Here is a 22,629-nt window from a genome sequence, read left to right as displayed (position 1 = left end):
AACTCAATAACAGAGGGAGAAATGAAGATTCAGAAATGTTGAAATTGAACAATGAGTCAAAGAAGAAATCACGGGGGAAATGAGGAAATATCTTGAGGCAAATGAAAATGAAAATACAACATACCAAAATTTATGGGATGCAGAAAAGGCAGGGCTGAGAGGGAAATTTATAGCTCTAAATGCTTAAATTGAAAAAAGAGAGAGATCGCAAACCAGAGACTTAACCTAAAACTAGAGGATCCAGAGAAAGAAGAACAAACTAATCCAAGGTGAGAAGGAAGGAAATAACAAAGATTAGAGCAGAGATAAATGAAATAGAGAATAAAGAAACTATAGAGCGAATCAACAAATTCAAAACTTGGTTCTCTGAAAAGATCGATAAATTTGACAAATCTTTAGCAACAGTAACAAAGATAAAAGAGAGGACACAAATGATTAAAACCAGAAATGAACAGTGGGACATATGACCAACCTCACACACATAAAAAAGAACCATAGGTGTCCTTATGAACAACTGACTGTACACCAATAGATTAGATCACCTGAATGAAATGGACAAATTCCTAAGAATACACGAAATACCCACACTGACTCAAGAAGAAACAGATCTCAACAAAGCAACTACTAGCAAAGAGATTGAATCAGTAATCAAAAACCTCCCAATATAGACTGAAATACTGTGGGTCACTGAGAGGGAGGGGTAAGGAGTATGAGATGTATGAGTTCTTTTTTCTGTAGTGATGCAAATGTTCTAAAAATAATCATGGTGAAGAACACATAATTATGTAATGAGATTGTGAACCACTGATTGTATAATATGGTTGGGCTGCCTATGTGTGAATATTTCTCAATAAAAATATTTTAAAAACAAACAAAAAAGTGAAGTGCATGGATATTACAATGCCTTTAGGAAATCATGAATAGGCACCAAGGTCTTTCAACAAGCAGACTTCCTCCTACCAAGAATGAACAAGAATGGGAGGCCACTCAAAGCAAATTAAATGCAAATGAACATGTCAGGTAACTAGAAATTTGATTTGAAAGTAGGAAAATTATAGCTCAGAAGGTTTTACGTTAGATACAGGCCTTTGCTATGTATTTATCACCAGCAATGAAAGATTTTTAAAATAGATATGGATCACATCATGTTTATAATGCAAATAACACATAAGCTATACATACATATAATCATATAAAGTAATGTACAATAACGCTCCCTCTAATAGGCCATTATAGACGTTAGACAAGTAGATCAGGAGGATTCCAAATATGTCTTTGAATCCCACTAGACTGATAGCTCTTGAGAGATCATATTTGTGTCTCCTGATATGGCACAAAATAAGCTCCCAAAGAATGTTGAGGAGTAAAGAAATGAGTGATAAAAATACAGGATTGCGAAAGTAGTATTTTCCTTTGTTTTTCAGTCAGTTCAGCAACCTGCTCTCTTAAGACCTTAATCCCAATAGGAGACAATTAATCTTCCAGGAGAACTTTTTCAAGGTGTGTAATTCTTATTAGATTCAAAAATCTCAGACAGCAGGGATGATTTTTGTCTCCAGCAGAAAAAGAAAAGGCTGTGGTCTTGTATATGTATGGTATCAGAAAGAAGATTATGATCAGTAACCATCACAGTTATCACCATTAAGTCTGTTGTCATAAGTGTCACTTTTGTAATGTAAGGGGCCAGTAATTCAGTGATTTAGAGATATTTTTACAAACTTTTTTTAGGTTTACAGGAAAGTCATGCAAAAATTACATTGTTACCCTATACTCCCCCTCACACATGTTCTCCCTATTATTAACATTTTGCATTTAGTGCGGTACCTTTGTTACAATTGATGAAACAATATTATAAATATAGTATTAACTATAATTCATAGTTTACTTGTCCTATGATATAAAAAAATTTATTCTAGTAACATATATATATATATATATATATAAAACCAAAAATTTCTCCGTTTAACCATATCCAAACATAGCTTTCTTGATGTTAATTGTATTTTCATCATATATGAAATGTTGTGATACCATCACCACCATCCATTACTGAAAACTTTCCAACATATGAAACAGAAACTCGGTGGCAATTAAGCACTAAGGGCCCACTCCTCATTTCCCCAACCCCACACAGCCCCTGGTTACCTGTATTCTAGTTTCTGTCTCTATGAATTTACTTATTCATATTTTGTATCAGCAAGATCATGCAATATTTGTCCTTCTGCGCCTGGCTTATTTCACTCAGCATAATGTCCTCAGGACTCATCCATGTTGTCGTATACATCAGGACCTCATTCATTTCTTATAGCCAAATAATATTCGATTCTATGAATATACCACATTTTGATTAGCTACTTGTTGTGAATGGGTTGCTTCCATCTTTTAGCAATTAGGAATAATACTGCCATGGACATTTGTGTGCAAATATCTGTTTAAGTTCCTACTTTCAATTTTTGGAGTATATACCTGGAGGCAGGATTGCCAGGTCATAGGTAATTCTATACTAAATGTTTTGAGTTGCCACCAAACTGTTTTCCATAGTGGCTCCATCATTTTATATTCCCATCAACAATGAGTTAGTGTTCCTATTTCTCCACATCCTCTCCAACACTTGTAATTTAATAGGAGCCGTTCTACTGGGTATGAAATGGTATCTGATTGGGGCTTTGATTTGCATTTCCCTAGTGGCTGTTGACACTGATCATCTTTTTATGTGTTTAGTATTCTACGTGGTATATCTTCTTTGGATAAATGTCTTTTGAAATTTTTGCCCATTTTTGAAATGTGTTCTTCTTTTTGTTGTTGAGTTGTAGGGTTTCTTTATATATTTTCTGGATATTAAGTCCTTATGGCATATATTGTTTCCAAATATTTTGATGCTGGAAAGGTTTTAATTTTGATGACATTGTATTTGTTTGTTATTTATTTATTTTTGGTTGCTTGCACTTTTGGCATAAAGTCTAGGAAACCATTGCCTAACAATGCTGTGAAGGTGCGTCACTATGATCTTCTTGAAATTTTATATTTTGATTCTCATATTTAGGCATCTGATCAATTTTGAGTTAATTTTATATATGGTGTAAGGTAGGAGCTGCTTAATTCTTTTGCATATGAATCTCCAATTTTTCAGGCACCGTTTGTTGAAGAGACTATTCTTTCTCCATTGAGTGGGTTTGATACCTTTGTCAAAAATCAATTGACCAAAAATAAAAAAAATCAACTGATCAGGGTGATGCGATGGTGGCTCAGCAGGCAGAGTTCTCGCCTCCCATGACGGAGGCCCAGGTTCATTTCCCAGTGCCTGCCCATGCAAAAAAAAAAAAAAAAAAAAATCGATCAAAGGGAGAAAAAGATCAATTGACCATACATAAGTTTATATCTGAACTCTCAATTTGATCCCATTAGTCTATGTGTCTGTCCTTGTGTCAGTAATGTGCTGATTTGATTCTCTAGCTTTGTAATAAGTTTTTTTTAATTTGTAGATTTGTTTATTCTTTCAAAATTAAAATAACTTTAATATTACATAATACAAGTCCTTATTCAAATTTCCAATGATTTTCCTAAAGTACTTATTACATTATATTTATATTAATATTTATATCAATATTTAAATGTCCATTCATCATATTATGTCTGCTGAGTCTCTTTTAGTATGGAACAGTCTTCCCTGTAAACTTTAATCATGGGCTTGCCTTATTGTCCTTATCTAGGACAGTTGACATGTAAGATGGCCTGCATTCTAGATTTGTCCTATTTCTCCCTTGTGGTGTCACTTAACTTTTATCTTCACTGGGAGAAGCATCTGAAATGGGCCTTGCATTCCTGAACATTCTATTATGTCAAATATGCTTTTTCTGGGTATCTTTTTTTTTTTTTTAACTTTTTTTATTGTAAAAAATATGTAATGTTTCAAGAATTTGTGTGTCATCCTTGTGCAGGGGCCATACTAATCTTTTCTGTATTGTACCAACTTTAGTATATGTGCTGCTGAAGTGAGCACTGTAAAAATTTTAAAATCAGAAAGTGTGAGTTCTCCAACTTTGTTCTTTTTCAAAATGGTTTTGGCTCTGTGGGCTCCCTTATCTGTCCATATAAATTTGGTGTTTAGCTTTCCCATTTCTGCAAAGAAGGCTGTTGGAATTTTGATTGGGATTACAGTGAATCTGTACATCACATTGAGTAGAATTTACTTCTTAACAATATTTAGTCTTCTAATCCATGAACGCAAAATGTCCTTCCATTTATTTAGGTCTTCCTTGATTTCTTTTAGCAATGTTCTGTTGTTTTCCATGTACAGGCTGTTTATATCCTTGGTTAAATATATTCTGAGACATTTTATTCTTTTAGCTGCTATTGGTAATGGAATTTTTTCTTGACTTCCTTTTAAGATTGTTCATCACTATTGAATAGAAACATTGTTGAGTATGGCAAGTTGATCCTGTAACCCACCACTTTACTGAATTCATTAATTAGCTCTAGTAGCTTTGTCGTGTAGTTTCAGAATTTTTTGTATATGGGATCATGATGTCTGCAAATAGGAGAGTTTACTTCTTCCTTTGAAATTGGGATGGCTTTTATTTCTATTTCTTGCCTAATTACCTTGTCTAGAACTTTCAGTACAGTGTTGAATAACAATGATGACACTGGGCGTCCATTACTTTTTCCTGATCATAGAGGGAAAGCTTTCAGTCTTTCACCATTGAGTATGATGTTAGCCATGGGTTTTTCATATATGCCCTTTAAGATGTTGAAGAAGTTTCTGTCTATTCTTAGTTTTCTAAATGTTTTTATCAAGAATTGATGCTGGATTTTTTTTTTTTTAAACAAACAAAAAACTATATTTCAGGTGCAGCTTCATTCAGTGTTCCAACATAGTTACATTACACTTAGGTATTATTGTGCTGTCCATTTTTGAGTTTTTGTATCTAGTCCTGTTGCACAGTCTGTATCCCTTCAGCTCCAATTACCCATTATCTTACCCTGTTTCTAACTCCTGCTGGTCTCTGTTACCAATGATATATTCCAAGCTGATTCTCGAATGTCGGTTCACATCAGTGGGACCATACAGTATTTGTCCTTTAGTTTTTGGCTAGACTCACTCAGCATAATGTTCTCTAGGTCCATCCATGTTATTACATGCTTCATAAGTTTAGTCTGTCTTAAAGCTGCATAATATTCCATCGTAGGTATACGCCACAGTTTGTTTAGCCACTCATCTGTTGATGGACATTTTGGCTGTTTCCATCTCTTTGCAATTGTAGATAATGCTGCTATAAACACTGGTGTGCAAATGTCCGTCTGTGTCTTTGCCCTTAAGTCCTTTGAGTAGATACCTAGCAGTGGTATTGCTGGGTCGTAATCCATTCTGCCAGTCTATGTCTTTTGATTGGGAAATTCAGTCCATTAACTTTTAGTGTTATTACTGTTTGGATAATATTTTCCTCTACCATTTTGCCTTTTGTATTATATATATCATATCCGATTTTCCTTCTTTCTACACTTTACTCCATACCTCTCTCTTCTGTCTTTTCGTATCTGACTCTAGTGCTCCCTTTAGTATTTCTTGCAGAGCTGGTCTCTTGGTCACAAATTCTCTCAGTGACTTTTTGTCTATAAATGTTTTAATTTCTCCTTCATTTTTGAAGGACAATTTTGCTGGATATAGAAGTCTTGGTTGGCAGTTTTTCTCTTTTAGTAATTTAAATATATCATCCCACTGTCTTCTAGCTTCCATGGTTTCTGCTGAGAAATCTACACATAGTCTTATTGGGTTTCCCTTGTATGTGATGGATTGTTTTTCTCTTGCTGCTTTCAAGATCCTGTCTTTCTCTTTGACCTCTGACATTCTAACTAGTAAGTGTCTTGGAGAACGCCTATTTGGGTCTAATCTCTTTGGGGTACGCTGCACTTCTTGGATCTTAAATTTAGGTCTTTCATAACAGTTGGGAAATTTTCAGTGATAATTTCTTCCATTAGTTTTTCTCCTCCTTTTCCCTTCTCTTCTCCTTCTGGGACACCCACAACACGTATATTTGTGCACTTCATATTGTCATTCAGTTCCCTGATCCCCTGCTCAAGTTTTTCCCCTTTTCCCTATAGTTTCTGTTTCTTTTTGGAATTCAGATGTTCCATCCTCCAGTTCACTAATTGTAGCTTCTGTCTCTTTAGATCTACCATTGTAGGTATCCATTGTGTTTTCCATTTTTTCTTCTTTGTCCTTCACTCCCATAAGTTCTGTGATTTGTTTTTTCAGATTTTCTATTTCTTCTTTTTGTTCAGCCCATGTCTTCTTCATGTCCTCCCTCAATTTATTGATTTGGTTTTTGAAGAGTTTTTCCATTTCTGTTCGTATATTCAGCATTAGTTGTCTCAGCTCCTGTATCTCATTTGAACTATTGGTTTGTTCCTTTGGCTGGGCCATATCTTCAATTTTCCGAGCGTCATCCATTATTTTCTGCTGGTGTCTGGGCATTTGATCAGATTTCCCTGGGTGTGGGACCCGGCTGGTTGAAAGGTTTTTCTATGAAATCTCTGGGCTCTGTTTTTCTTTTCCTGCCCAGTAGGTGGCGCTCGTGGTACTCGTCTGTCTGCGGGTCCCACCAGTAAAAGATGCTGTGGCTCCTTTAACTTGCCAATCTGAATCTCGCAGTCGGCCCGGGAAACTGCGCGTGGAGGGGGGGTCGCCGGCCGCCGTGGCTTGGGGGAGTGCCGGTCCAAATTGCCCAGCTGGCCCGAGACCCCAAGCGTGGTGGGAGGGCCCCGCTATCCAACATTCCCAGTCAGACCGGGGAGCCACATGCATGGAGGGGACCCCAGTCGCCAGCCGCCCTGGCCGGGAAAACACGCACCCCTCGGGTATCTCACCGCAGCGGATTCTCCCTGCCCGTTCAGCCGTTCCAGAATGGGGTACGCTGTCTTTTTGTCTCTGTCGTGGCTCTGGGAGCTGTTTCGTATTGTTTCTGTTTCTTTAGTTGCTGTTCTGGAGGAGGAACTAAGACCCGCACGTCTTACTAAGCCGCCATCTTCTCCGGAAGTCCTCTGATGCTGGATTTTATCAAATATCTTTTCTGCATCAATTGAGATTATTTTGTGGTTTTGTCCTTTGTTCTTCTATTAATGTGATGGTTACATTGATTGATTTTCTTATTTTGACCCACCTTGCATATCTGGAATAAATCCTACTTAATCATTGTGTATACTGTTTTTAATATGTTGTTGGAGTAGAATTAGCATTTTATAGAGAATTATTATAACTATACAATAGCTTACTAAATCTGTCAGAATGCAATATATCAGAAATGGGTTGGGTTTTACAATGGGAGATTTATTAGTTTCCAACTTTACAGTTCTAAGGCCATGAAAATATCCAAATTAAGGCGTCAAGAGGAAGATACTTTCTCTGAAGAAATGCTGTGGTATTCAGGGTTCCTCTGTCACATGGGAAGCACATGACCAGTGCCTGTTGGCTCTTTCTCTCAGCTCTTGTACGTCCTTCTTTCTTCTCCGGGCATTTCTTTCTGTAAGCTTTCTGGGGTGTTCCTCACTTTTATCTTCTCGCAAAGTACTTCAGTAAAGACTAAGCCCCACCTTGAATTGGATGGATCACATCTCAACTGAAACACCAAATTAAAAGGCCTCACCCACAAGAGATCTGCCTTCACAAGAATGTATTAAAAGAACATGACCTTTTCTGGGGTACATAACAGCTTTAAACCAGCACACTATATTCATAAGGGATTTTGGTCTGTAATTTTCTTTGTTGTGGTGTCTTCATCTGCTTTGATGTTAGTTTGATATTGACCTCACAGAATGAGTTATCACGTGCTTTCTTCTCTTCAGTTTTTTGGAAAAGTTTGAGCAAATTGGTATGAATTCTTCTTGGAATATTTGGTAAAATTCACCAGTCTAGTCAACTGGTCCTGACATTTACTTTGTTTAGCAGGTTTTTGATGACTGCTCCAATCTCTATACTTGTTACTGATCTGTTGAAATAATCTATTTCTTCTTGAGTCTAGGAGTGAGTCTAGGAGTTTGTTAATTTTATATAGGTTTTCTAATTTTTGGTTTACAGTGTTCATGGTATCCTTGTATAATCCCTTTTATTTCTGTGGGGCTGATATTAATGCCTCCTTTTCATTTCTGATTTTAGGCTTTGCATTCATTTTCTTTTTTCTTTGTCAGTCTAGGTAAAAGTTTATTGATCCTTTCAAAGAATCAACTCTTGATTTTGTGTATTCTCTGTATTTTTTTTTTAAGCTACATGTCATAACTCTGTGTTAATCTTTCTTCTTTCTTTCTTTCTTCCCAGTTTGGGTTTAGTTTGTTCTTCTTTTCCTCTCCTCCTGTTGTGAGGTTAGAGTTCTGATGTGAGCTGTTTCTTCTTTTTTAATGTAAACATTTACATTTCCCTCTCAACACTGCCTTGCAGCATTCCATAAGTTTTAGTACGTTGTATTTTCATTTTCATTTGTCTCAAGATGTTTCCTAACTTCCCTTTGTGATTTTTTCTTTGACCCATTGGTTTTTAAAGGTATTGTTTAATTTCTACATATTTATGAATTTTCCAGTTCTCCCAGTTATTAAATTGCAGCCTCATTCCATTATGGTCAGAGAAAATACGTTGGATGATTCCAATATTTTTAAATCTATGAGTTTTTTTTTGTGACCTAATATATAGCATATTCTTGAGAAGTACCCATGCGCAATAAAGAATAATGGTTACGCAACTACTTTTGTGTGAAGTGTTTATATATGTCTGTTAGTTCTAGTTAGTGTATTATTCAAGTCTTCAATTTCCTTATTGATCTTCTGTCTACATGTTCTATCCATTATTGACAGTACTGTTTTGAAATCTTCTACTATTAATGAAGAACCATTTCTCTTTTCATTTCTGTCAATATTTAGTTCATATATTTTGGGACACTGCCATTAGTGCATATATCTGTATAGTTGTTATGTCCTTTTCTTGTTGAATTGACACCTTTATCTTTGTATAAGGATCTCTTTTGTCGCTCATAACAGTTTTTTACTTAAAGTATATTTTATCTGATACTGGTATAGTTACTTCAGATCTCTTTTGGCTACAGTTTGCAAGGTATATATTTTTCTATCTTTTCACTTTCAACTTACTTATGAGTGTCTTGTAGTCAGTATATAGTTGGGTCATGCTTTTTTTATTCATTCTTCCAATCTTTGCCTGTTTTTGTTTTCTTGCTTTTTTTTTTGCATGGGCACACACCAGGAATTGAACCCAGCCCACAATCTTCGCCTTTTGACTGGAAAGTTTAATACATTTAAATGTAAAATAACTACTGATAATAGTTTCTTCAGCCATTTTGATGTTTGGTCTTTGTAAGTCTTATACCTTTTCTTTCCCTCAATTTTTCTGTTAATGCCTGTTTTCATAATTATTTGATTTTTTTATAGTGTACGATTTGACTCTTTGCTCAATTCTTTCTGCATACATTTTTCAGAAAATTTCTTTGTGGTTTAAATTTAACATCCTAAATCTTTTTTCTTTTTTTTAAACTTTTTTTATTGTATAGTATAACATATATACGAAGTAAAGAAATAAAAAAGCAATAGTTTTCAAAGCACTCTTTAAAAAGTGGTTACAGGATAGATCCCAGAGATTGGGGATGGGCTACATAACAGTCCTCTCATATTTTTCCTTCTAGGTGTTCTAGAATATAGGAGGCTAGTGGGCTTAAATACTTTTTTTTATCATCACAATCAACTTATTTTTCCTTCTTTTTTTGTGAACAATAACATATATTTAAAAAGCTATAAATTTCCAAGCACAGCAGCACAATTAGTTGTAGAACATATTTCAGACTTTGACATGGGTTACAATTCCATAATTTTAGGTTTTTACTTCTAGCTGCTCCAAAATACTGTAGACTAAAAGAGATATCAATTTAATGATTCAGCATTCATATTCATTTGTTAAGTCCCATCCTCTATGTATAATTCCACCACCACCTTTGATCTTTCCATACCTCTCATTGGGGTTGTTTGGGTTATGGCAATTCTAAATTTTTGATATTGGATGGCCTGTCACTAACATGGGGTAGGGAGATGGAACTGTCTGATGTTCTGGAGAGGCTGGGCTAGGTTTCAGGATTTATCTGGACCAGGGACCTATCTGGAGGTTGTAGGTTTCTGGCAAGTTACTCTAGTGCCTGGAACCCTTGTGTAATCTTATAAATTGCCCTAGGTGTTCTTTAGGATTGGCTGGAATTGTCCTGGTTGGGCAAGTTTTGACAGGTAGGAAGGTCTGCCTGAAGCTTGCGTCAGAGCACCTTCTAACATCTTAAATCTTTATCGATAATATTTGATTTGATATCAACTTTACTTCAATAGCATATGCATACATTATTCTTATATCCATCTGTCCCATCACATTTTTGTTGTACTTGTTACAAATTATCTTTATACACTGTATATCCAAATCATAGATTTGTAAATACTTTTTATGTGATAGTTATGTGATACCATATTACTGGCATTCATATTACCTATAAGATTACCTTTACGAGAGCTTTATTTCTTTATTCTGCTTCAATCCACTGCCTAGTATCCTTTCCTTTCAATCTGAAGAGCTCCTTTTAGCATTGCTTATATGTCAGGTCTAATGGTGACAAACTTTTGTCATATTTTGTTTATCTGGGAATGCCTTCATCTCTCCCTCATTTTTTAAATGTTTCTTTTATTGTGAAATATGACATATATGCAGAAAAAGCAAGACATTTCCAAGTACATTTTAACAAGTAGTTATAGAACAGATTTTAAAGTTTGGTATGGGTTACAGTTCCATGATTTTTTGTTTTTGCTTCTAGCTGCTCCAAGACGCTGAAGACCAGCAGAAACATCAATGTAATGATTCAGCAGTCATATTCATTTGTTAAATCCTCTCTTCTCTGTTGTGATTCTCCTTCTCTTTAAATAATATATATACCTAAGAGCAATAAATTTCAAAGTACATCACAGCAATTAGTTGTAGAACAGATTTTAGAGTTTGGTATAGGTTACAATCCACAGTTTTAGGTTTTCATTTTTAGCTTCCCTAAGGTACTGGAGATGAAAAGAAATATCAGTATAATGATTCATCACTCATACTCATTTGTTAAACCCTACCTTCTCTGTATAGCTCCACCATCAACTTTGATCTTTCTCTCACTCTTTAAGGCCATTTAGGCTATGCCCATTCTAACTTTTTCATGTTGGAAGGGGCTGTCAATAATATGGGATGGGGGATGGAACTAGTTGATGTTTTGGAAATGCACCTCTGCATTTCAGGACTTATCTTGTCCAGGGATGCATCGGGAAGTTGTAGATTTTGGAGAGTTACCCTAGTGCATGGAAACTTTGTAGAATCTTATATAATGCCCTAGGTATTCTTTAGGATCGGCAGGGATGGTTTTAATTGGGGTTTGGCAGCTTATGATAGGTAGCAATGTCTAATTGAAGCCTACCTCTCCCTCATTTTTGAAATACATTCTTGCCACACATAAACTTCTTGGTTTGTTTTCTTTTAGCAGTTGTTTTCTTTTAGCACTTTAAATACTTCTTTTTGCCTTCACAATGGTGAAAAACCAGCACTTACTCTTACTGGGACACCCTTATACGTAACATGTTGCTTTTCTTTTACAGCTTTCAGAACACTTTCCTTGTCTTCGGCAATCACCAGTGTGATGGGTTGAAGCTGAATGTACCCCAGAAAAACATATTCTTAAGCATTATTCATTCCTGTGGGTGTGAACCAATTGTAAGCAGGAAATTTTGTTGAGGTTACTTCAGTTGAGGTGTGGTCCAGCCCAATCAAGACGGTCTTAATTCTTTAAAGCAAAATGATATTGAGACTGAGTGAGAGAAAGCTACAAGAAGCAAGAAGCTTGACATCAATGGAACCTGGAAAGGAAGGGAGAGATCAGGAGATGCCACCAGATGCCTTGCCATGTGACAAGCTAAGGACCAAGTATTGCCAGCAGTCAGCTTCAGAGCATGACAGTTTGAAGGGAAAGAATTGCCTTCATAATGCGTTGATTTGGACTTCCTCTGAGCTTCAAAACTGTAAGCAAATAAATTCCCATTTTTAAAACCAAACCATTGCATGGTATTTGTTTGAGCATCCAAGAAAACTAAAACAAACAGTTTGACTAATATTTTTCTGGGTTTTGTCCTCCCTTAGTTTATCCTTGTTGCGGTTTGCTGGAATTCTTGAATGTATGCATTCATATCTTTTGTTAAATTTTGTAAGTTTTCTGCCATTATTTCCCTGAATATTCCTTTTGTACCTTTCCTTTATTTTCTTCTGGGATTCCACCAACATGTGCATTGGTACATTTGATGGTGTTCTACAGGTTTCTTAGGCCCTGTTCACTTTTTTCCATTCTTTTTTTATTTCTGGTTCTCAGCCTGAATCATTTCATTAGTCTTGTTCTCCAGTTCACTGATTCTGCCAACTTCAGTCTGTTTCTGAATCCCTTTAGGGATCTTTTCATTTCAGTTAATATGGTTTTCAACACCAGGATTCTGTTTGGTTCCTTTTTAAGTTTCCTATATCTTTATTGAGATTCTCATTTTGTTTATTCATAGTTTTCCTGATATCTTTCAGTAATTTCACCATAGTTTTCTTTATTTCCTCAAACATATTGAAGATCATTTTTTAAAAGTCTTTCAAACATCCAAAGTCTGGTCTTCCTCATTGATGCTTTCTGTACTTTTATTATTTTCCTTTGGATAGGCCAACAATTCTCTGTTTCTTTTTTTGTCTTGCAATCTTTTGTCGCACACTGTACCTTTTAATATTTTAAAATGTTAACTTTGGGGTTTAGTCTTGAGCTGTATGCTCCTTAAGTTTGTATTCAGCTAGTGATACTACTGATTTTCTAACAGTAACAAGCAAACCAATGCAAAAGCCACCTTTCACAGGCTTTGCATATTGGCTCTGAACTGACTGATGCTGTCTTTCAGAATTTTGTCCTCCCATCAAGAAGTTCATCTTGAGGTAAAAGTAAACTGCTGTCTCCTCTCTGTCTTCTCTGAGACTGTATTTTGTTCTTGTTTTCTGGTGCATGGTCTTAGGAATTCCCCTGTTATAAGGAATTCAAATTCCCCATCTCCTTCTTATAAAATAGACTACCCCCCCTCCGATATTATATTCTAAACACCTCCCAGATGTTATATGCTAAAGGATTATATATTTTAAAATATATAATCCTTTGCAGGCCTCTTGTGGCACTGTTATAGTTGTCTGTATATATACTATATATTTTTCCTGCAAAAAATTCTTGAAGTGTGAGTTAAAAACACATTTCCTGCTTCAGTCTTTCAGGCTGCCACCCCATGGATTGCCAACAACATATCTCTACTTCAGTTTGCACATGGGGGTTACTCTACTCATTTTGGAACAGGGCCAAGGACCTACAGTGGGAAAGCAGGCTGGCTCCACACTGTGCTGGGTAGGGATAAGGGGAGGGGTCAGCAAAGACGTCATGAGTTTCTTCTACCATTTTTTTTGGAGAGGGTACATGGTCTGGGAATCGAACCTGGGTCTCCCACGTGGAAGATGAGCATTCTACCACTGAACCAACTGTGCACCCCACTATTCTACCATTTTTAAAGGTGCATTTTCTTATGAGGTGAACTGAAGTCGAGAGCATAGGTTATCAGGTTGAGGCTTATTGTAAAAGGTCCTAGATTGTAAGCTCTTACAGCAGTCACATATATTCAGGAGGTTTAACTGTTAATTCTAATTTCTGAGATACTGAGCTGTTTGTATATAATGTGGTCTTCCTCAGAAACTTTGGGTATTTATTTGAAACCTGAGACTCAGAGTTAGAGCTCTGAAGCTATGAAAGTCAGCAGTACCCCGTACAGGAATTGTTTTAAAAGTTGAAAAGTGATCAGACATCTAGTAGAGATGAATGAAGCTGATCTGGATAGGACTGAGGTGTATCAGAAGACTGGGTTAAGGGTGATATCATGCATAATCTAAAACTTCAACTTCTGTGCGAGACTAAAGGGAGAGATGTTTATTTAGTGTAAAGCTTATATTTTGGATAGTTTAAATTTCCTAATTTAACTTATATGGTCAGTTTAGTTAACACCATAAGTACATGGAACCTTGAGTAAGGCATGAAATTTTGTTGGTTTGTCTACAGGTTAGTGTGATGCCCTGATAAATCCCAGAGTGATTTGGGCAGTGAATAAAGAAGTATTTGCAAAGTCCCCTTGGGGGAATAGGGAGAAAGGGAAAATATTCAACCTCTTCATTTGGAGAATTTCTGATTTTCTAGCAAGCAGTGGGGACAACAAAATTAATAGGTCAAACCCTTGATCTTGGTGTTCACTGCAATGAAATTTATTCCTGCAAAGGACAGGCTAAGCCTAGTTAAAATTAGGCCTAAGAGTCACCCCCACAGAACCTCTTTTGTTGCTCAGATGTGTCCTCTCTCTCTAAGCTGACATGGTAAGTGAATTCACTGCCCTCCCCCTCTGTGTGGGACATGACTCCCAGGGGTATACATCTCCCCGGCAACATGGGACAGAAATCCTGGGATGGGACAGGACCCAGCATCAAGAGATTGAGAAAATCTTCTTGACCAAAAGCGGGAAGAGAGATATGAGAAAAAATAAAGTGTCGGTGGTTGAGAGATTTCAAACAGGGTCAAGAGGCTAACTTGGAGTTTTTTTCTTACACATTATGTAGATATACCCTTTTTAGTTTATGGTGTATTGGAGTGGCTAGAGGGAAATACCTGAAACTGTTGAGCTGTGTTCCAGTAGTCTTGTTTTCTGAAGAGATTATATAATGATATAGCTTTTAATATGTGACTGTGTGATTGTGAAAACCTTGTGTCTGATGCTCTTTTTATCTAGGGTATGGACAGATGAGTAAAATATATGTGTTAAGAAAAAACAAATACAGGGAACAAAGCTAAAAATAAATTGGGTAGATGGAAATACGAGTGGTCGATGAGAGGCAGAAAAGTGCATTTTTTTTTTATTTGGCACTTGTGCGGTTACTGCAACCCTTTAATTATTTCTGGAGCTTTGAGGAAGATGGCACTGCCAGTTTTTGTGAGTTGCTCAAAGATTCTTTAAGGGAATGGCACCCTGTCGCATCTTAAATTGCCATCTTAATCAACCAGAAGTTGAAGCATAGTCTTTTGAGGCATATTTCTCCCCCCAAATCCTCTGTGATGTTGATCTGGTGACATATACTAATTACAAGTGAGATAGAATCTTCTTATCTGCTTCATAGTTGGGAAGGAGGCTAAAGAAAGAAAGCAGGGTGATAGGACAGATGAAAGAGAAGACAGGTATGCTTGTCAGTGGAAGGGACATTATGAAGAAAGGTTCTATCTGCAATTTCATCTCCTGAACCTTGATATTCTCAGTGTTAGTACTTGCAGGAAGTTTCCCATGTAAGACTTCTGCCAGAGTACCTGTGGTTTTCAAAAAGCACTTATTTTACCCTACCTTGTTTTATTTTTTTAAACTTTTAATCTTGATGTAATTTTAGATTTAGAAAAAAGTTGTGACTATAGAATAGAGTTCTTGTGTTCTCTTCAATCAGTTTCCTTTAAAGTTAACATGTAACATAAATACATGAACAAAACTAAAAATTTAACATGGTACAAAATTATCAACTAAATTTATGATTACTTCAGATTACTCCAGATTTTCCATTGTTATTTTTTCTGTTCTAGGATCCATTCCTGGACTCCACATTTTATTTTGTTTTCTATTCCCATAGTCTTTTATAATCTGTGATATTTACTCTGTCTTTTCCTTCATGCCCTTGATATTTTTGAAGAGCACCATTCATGTGTTTATAGAATATCCCTTGATTTAGGACATTTGCTTCTTCTTCTGAAGTTACAGATTTTCTTTGGAAAATATCACAAAAGTGATGGATGTTTCCTTCTTATTGCACCATCATAGTAGGTATACATTATCAATATGTCTAATTAATGGGAACATTAACCTTGTGACTTGTTTGAGGTGGTATCTTCCAGCTTTCTTTACAATTAAGTTACTATTTTTCACTTTCCATTGTCTATTCATTAGTATTGAAGAATTTATCAATATATATTAAAACCACCCTAGGAATTAAACATTTTGGAGGATATACTTTACAGATATGCCAATATCCTATTCCTCCCTAAAGTTTCTTCTTACTAATGTGTCTTTTTTCTTTGGGTCCCTTCAAAATTTTCTCTTTGTCTTTGATTTTTTAGCAATTTGGGTATGATGTGCCTAGTTGACATTTGCTTTTATTTATTTATTTGTACATGGGCAGGCACTGGGAACTGAACCTGGATCGCTGACATGGCCAGTGAGAACTCTGCCACTGCACCACCATTGCCTGCCCAACATTTGCTTTTTGTTCATTTGTTTGTATACATTCTACTTGGTATTCTCTGAGGTTCATGGATCAGTTGGTATCTCTCATTATGTCTGAGAAAATCTTGGCTGTTATATCTTCATATATTTTTTTCGTACTGTTCTCTACACTTTCTGCATAATTTCAATTTAGCTTATGCTAGACTGTTGCGCCTCACAGCTTTTTGGTGCTCTGTTTTTAACTCTATGTTACTCTTTGTGTTTCAGTTTGTTTGATTTTTCTAGGTCTATATTCAAGTTCACTGGTATTTTCCTCAGGTGTGCTGAGTCAGTACACTGAGTAGTCTATTGAAGACATTCTTCATTTCTGTTACTATATATTTCTATTTCTGGCATTCTCATCTGATTCTTTCTTGGATCTTATATCTCTTTGCTTATCTATCAAATCTTGCATGTTTCTACTTTTCCATTTGAGCCACTACCATATAAAATAAAGTTACTTTAAATGTATTGTCTGACATTCCAACATCTGTGTCACACTTGAGCCTGGCCCTGATGCTTGCTTTGTCTCTTCAGAAGGTGTTTTTTTTCTTACCTTTTAAAATGCCTTAATATTTTTTAAAAGTCAGACCTTTTTATAGGTCATTACATACTGAGATAAATATTATTATTATTATTTTTGTGATTGGAGATGAGTAGACCTTTCCTTCTGCTAGATCTTAGTACAGAGTTTGTGTTAATCTAATTAGAAATTGGGCTGCATTTGAAGTTTGTTGATGCTACAGCTTCCCTCAGTGTTCCTAGGATTTGAGTCCTTCTAGATATCTAGTACATAGGATGTGGGCTGGTGTGCTAAATATATTTTCTGTGTCTATTTCCTCCTTTCTGTTTTGGATCTTCCCTTTGCACTGTGCCCAACCAATAATCTGCTTCTCTCGTTCAGATGTATTTCACTGTTAGTTTTTCTTGTGGTCTGGTATCAGGTGGTAGGAGAGGGGAATTCTCTGATACTCTGATTAAGTTTCAGGCTCACTGTCCAGGGGTTTCTGGAATATGGATTTCTCAAATGCTCCTGCTTTTCCACAAAAAATAGTACTTACTACTGTTTTTTTTCCGTTCTATCCTCCAGCTTCAGTGGGTTTCTGCCAATGCCTTAAGGTGACAGTTTTCATGAGTCTTCCTACTTCAGGTTAAGGCTTTGGCCTTGTGAGAGATGGGTTAAGCCAGAGTTCCATCAATGGCTATAGCATCCTCCCAAGAAAAGCTTCCTTAGGATTCTCCCTGATCTTCTTTGTGAGTGCCTGGTGGACTTCAGGGAAGCAAAGCCCACAAGAGGTTGCAAAGGTCCCTAACCCTCAGATCCTTAGGGGCTTCACACTCTCATTCTAGACCACAATGGGCATCTGGCAATTCATTAAACATTTTTAGGTGCATTCTCTTACTAATGTGGTGTCTGGTATTGATACTCCAAATAAACAATACTTGGGTCCTATTTCTCCCTGAAGGCATCTGTGTCTCCCTAGATTTCAGATTACTTGGTGGCCCTGAGACCTCCGTTTTTCAATGGTGTTTTGTTTCCCATATACTAAAACAAATACCGTACAGTGGGTTGGCTTAACAACAGGAATTTACTAGATCACAGTTTCAGAGGTTAGAGTGCTTGCTTCCTCTTGGAGTGTGTTGTGACTGGCCAGCAATCTTTGGAGTTCTCTTGCTTTTCCATCACATGACAATGCACATGGTGGCGTCTTCTCCTTACTTTCTGGGTTCTGTTGATTTCCAACTTCTGGTTGCTCCCATGGCTTCTCTTTCCCTGTCTAATTTCCTTTGCTTATCTGGACTTCAACCATATTGGAGTAAGGCCCACCCTCATTCACTTTGGGAACATCTTAACTAACAACATCTTCAAAGATCATAGTTATAAATGGGTTCACACCCACAGGGCCACGGGGCATAAACTGAACATGCTTTCTGGGGGGACATGATTCAATCCCCAACAAGTGGGTTCAAGAAAAGTTATTAATTTGCAGTTCAGAGAGCTTTTTCCTTGTTATAAGGGAGGCGCAACACTCTGACTCTACATTTTTTTTTGAGCTGAAAACCCATTACTTGGTTTAATAATCATTTGTGCCCTTTTCTTGTCTTTACCTACTACTACATGTTTCTCAGAATTCACTGTGTCTGGAGAATCAACTGAGAAGCTTATTAATAGCATATTTTTCTGTGTCCTACCTCTGGAGATTGTAATTCAGTAGTTAGAGTTAGGTGATAGGAACTTTCATGTTGAAGAAGTACCCCAGGAAGTCCCCATATTAAAAGGGACTGTAAAAGACAACATCTTTTCAAAGGTAAACCTTCCCAGAGGGATAGGAGCTTGCCCATCCTTCTGTCTCTCACTGTCTTGTATATATTAGTCCCTCAATGCATTTGCTTTGAATTTAAACTAGTTGGATAGGAGAAGAGGTGGAAAAAACTTACCTTAAAATATTCTACCCTTTCCTCATGTGTATGAAATCTGTCACACAGCAAGGGTCAGCTGAAGTTCTAAAATCTTCCTGCTATCTACTTAGGGTACGTAGAATGGGAGCAGTTTGGAAGAGTAAATCAAAAGTACTGACTTTTGCCCCTAGTTCTGCTAAGTCACTGGTTGTGTGATTTGGCTAAGACCCATAAATCTGTCTGTAATTCATTTTAGGCTTTGGTTAAAAATTCATGGATGGAATAAACCTATAGTTTACAAACATGAATAATCATGAAAATCACTTGGGGAGGTTTTAATTTTTTATCATACATTTTATTATGGGTCCCAGTGCCCCATTCCTGGAGATACTAATTCAGTAATCTGCAGTATTTCTTTTTAATCTTTTTGGATGACTCTGATGCTCAGTCAAGTTTGGAAATCACTGGATTAGATGCTGTCCTAGTTTGCCAGGGCTACTAGAGCAAATACCACACAGAGGATTGGCTTAAGCAACAGGAATTTCTTGTCTCAAAATTTGGAGGCTAGAAGTCCAAAATTAAGGTAGTGGCAGGCCATCGATCTTCTGAAGTCTGTGGACTGTTGGTGGTGGCTGCTGCAGTCCATTGCTCAGTCTCTGCCTCTGTCACATGGCGGTCTGTTTCCTTCTGTCTCCTCCTGTTCCTTCTGCTGCCATGTCCAAATTTCTTATCCTTCTAAGGACTCCAGGCATGTTAGATTAAGGTCCACTCTGCTTCAGTTTGGCTTCATCTTAATAGGATCTTCAAAGATACTATTTACAAATGAACTCATACCTGCAGGACTGGGGTTAACACTTGAACATGTCTTTGTGGGGGACATAATTCAATCTACCACAGATACTTTCTCATTCCTCAAGACCAGAAGTATATCTCCCTCCACTGAACTCCTCTGATGACCTTGACCATCACCACACAGTGGTGACTAAACATATATTACAGTATTTTAAGGTTTCATTATTAATTTACTTTATCATTCTCAATATATTGCAATAGGCTTGGTAGAAACCACATATTCTATCCTTTTTTGCTCTTCCATAGAGTTCCTAGCATAGTTTGTAGAATCTTGCAATCAAATTAATAGATTTTTACTGATTGATTGAGTGTAGCCAGAAGTTAGAAGTCAAGAAGGAAAGGGAAATTGGAGAAGGATGTGAAGAAATAGCCATGTTGGTCTTAGTTATGTGACTAGAATATCTTGGCAGAGGGGTTTTAAATAGACTGGGTAGGTGGCAAAGGAGAACTTGGCAGAGAAGGAGGTGGCAGCAGTCAAGGTAACTAAGTAGCTGATGAGCATCTTAGTTGAGAGTTTCCGAAATGTGGAGGAGGAAATGACACATGTGAGTATGTGAAGGAAGAATATGTGAGCGGGGCAAGCTAATGAGGGTAGGCCGCTGTGCTTCTAAGGGCTAATGATAGTTTTCAGGAGAGAGAGAAAAGTCTAAAGTTTGAGAACGAACAGACTATGCATAGCACATGAACTCCAGAAAGCTTTTATTCCTGAAGATCAAATATGGTGAGGTGTTTTTTTTAAATTTTTAATTTGACTTAATGATTAAGTATTGGAAGTAAATGCTGTTCTTCTCAATCAGGGCAGGGCACATTTGCTGTCAAACTCAGAATCTCGATTTATTTCATTGATTCTATTGGCAGAGTAACTTCTAGGAAGGAAGTTTGGCCCGTAAGATATTGGGGAGCAATTGCTTAATAAGACCAGCATTTTAAACTAGGTCAAATTTAAATGTTTGGAGATGGATAAAGGTGATGGCAGCTCATTATTGTGAGTATAATTAATGACAGGGAAAGTTTAGAGCTATATATGTCACAGGAAGGAAAGCTAGAGATGAAAACATTTTTAAAAAAATGCCTCTGATGAATCCCTGAGGTCTCACTGCCAGGATTGGGAGTGAGTGAGGATAATTTTGAATTGTCTTGCACAAAAATTATCAAGGTGTCCCTGTTTCCTCACAAAGGACAATAAGTGTTCAGATGGTATGTCAAATGAGACATGATCCCTTTTTAAAAATATACCCCTGCAGCCCAGAGAACCCTGATCCTGTGAAGAGAAGGTAGTCATCAAAGAAAACATAACAACAGACCTAGAGAGTTTGGGTCAGAGGGTAGAGAGCTGCCATGTTACAAAGCCAGAACTTAATAGAATATTTGAGAGAAGTGAAATCTTGACAATCATCAACTGATAAAAATGGTAACTTTAAATAAGTATAGGAGCAAAGACATGGGCCTTAAGACAGAAATAGCTATCCCAGCACAAAGAGACCCAAAGAAGAGACCCTATTTTGTGCCAGACTATTCTTTTAACTTTCTTATTTCAGAGTTATATAGATTCCACTTGAGATAGATTGCAGAATCTCCATGTATCCTTTCTAGCCCACTGTATTATAAAATGTATCTCAGTGACATTACCAAGGATTGAGCCATTTACTTTCAGTAAATCCTTTTGTCATCTTCATAAAGTTCTGAATAAATGCTCCTTTCCAGGCAACATGAAATGTAGATACTGGAACTGAGAATGACTTACCTAACAATCATGGGCAAGGTTGCAGTGCTGGTCAGTAAGGTCAAGTAGAAGTTGCTTTTTTTTTTGTCATTTGGCTGCCTAGCAACCATCAGCCTTTTTTCACTTTACTGATGATTTTTTGGGAAAATTTCCTCTTTTCATTTGTTGGGCAATTTTAATGGAAATGTCAGTTTTTGTTCTGCTCCTTCCTAGGGACAAGCCAGGTACAGAACTTAAGACAAGCTGATTGGACTTGCCTAGACTCTTGAGCTGAGTCAAGGAAAAAAAAAATTATCTGGTATTCTTAGTATTTAGTATTTGGACCCAGGAGACAGTTGAGTCTCTGAGCTCTCTTGGGTCGTGGTTCTTCCTGTTGTTTTAAAGCTTAGTTTTCCAGCTTCACCTGTATTCTGTAAACACCTAATATTCCTCTAATAAATTCTCTCTTTGTTTAAATTAACCAAACTTTATCTTTGAATTCTGCAAATGTAATGCAAAAGTCTTTTAGCAAATACGGTGGGTAAAACCAGATAACTAGCCCCAGAATTCTCAGAAGGGGAATAATTTTCTTATTATTGGTTGGTGCTTTTTTATTATAGAAGGCCCACAGGAAAAAAAAAATAGGTGAAATGAGAGACAATGTTGTTACCTGTGGGTCCTTCGAGTACTCCCTGCAGGCAATATTAGTTCAGTGCAGAATAAGCTCACATTTGGCCCACCCTTTTCCTGTTGTCAGGTCGTGGGCTCAAGCTCTGCAAATATTACCTGGGAGGATTCAGGGAGCATTGGTTTACTTTGAGTCACATAGGTTATTTATATACAGGAAGATTGAGCCAAGGTAAGAAAACAAGCAAGCTTTAGAAATCATGCCCAGGATATCACAGCAGGGATAAAAAGAGTAGGCAGCCAGGCAAACATGATATAAAATATATTCAAGAATCTATGACAAAGCATCTGAACATCTCGTGCTGACCAAGTAGGCAGAAACACAGACTCTGGTGTGTGATTTCCTCCATTTGGATCCACACCCCTCCACTTACTATCATTTTGACTAGGGCAAGTTATATAATTACTTGTGCCTCTGTTTCCTTATGCATAAGACAGGGATAATTATAAAACATACCTTACAAGTATTTGTGAGGATTAAAGGAGCTAAGACAGATACAATGATTAGAACAGTGCCTAGTTCATATTAAGTATTTAATAAATATGAATCATTAAAAGGCATTGGTAAATATGATTGGGATTCAATGGTGAGCTGT

The 22,629-nt window shown here is 36.8% G+C and overlaps 1 non-coding gene across 1 annotated transcript; it reads right to left on the bottom strand.

Moving 5' to 3' along the window:
- Positions 1 to 3,893: 3,893 nt before the first annotated feature.
- On the bottom strand, positions 3,894 to 4,000 carry LOC143678416 (U6 spliceosomal RNA). Its single transcript, XR_013173227.1, has one exon. It is a non-coding gene; the product is annotated as a U6 spliceosomal RNA (small nuclear RNA).
- Positions 4,001 to 22,629: the final 18,629 nt, after the last annotated feature.

This window comes from Tamandua tetradactyla, chromosome 3 (assembly GCF_023851605.1).
Source record: "Tamandua tetradactyla isolate mTamTet1 chromosome 3, mTamTet1.pri, whole genome shotgun sequence".
Taxonomy (NCBI): Eukaryota; Metazoa; Chordata; class Mammalia; order Pilosa; family Myrmecophagidae; genus Tamandua; species Tamandua tetradactyla.
The sequence above is the reverse complement of the archived record's forward strand: the minus strand, read 5'-3'. Positions and strand labels throughout refer to the sequence as shown.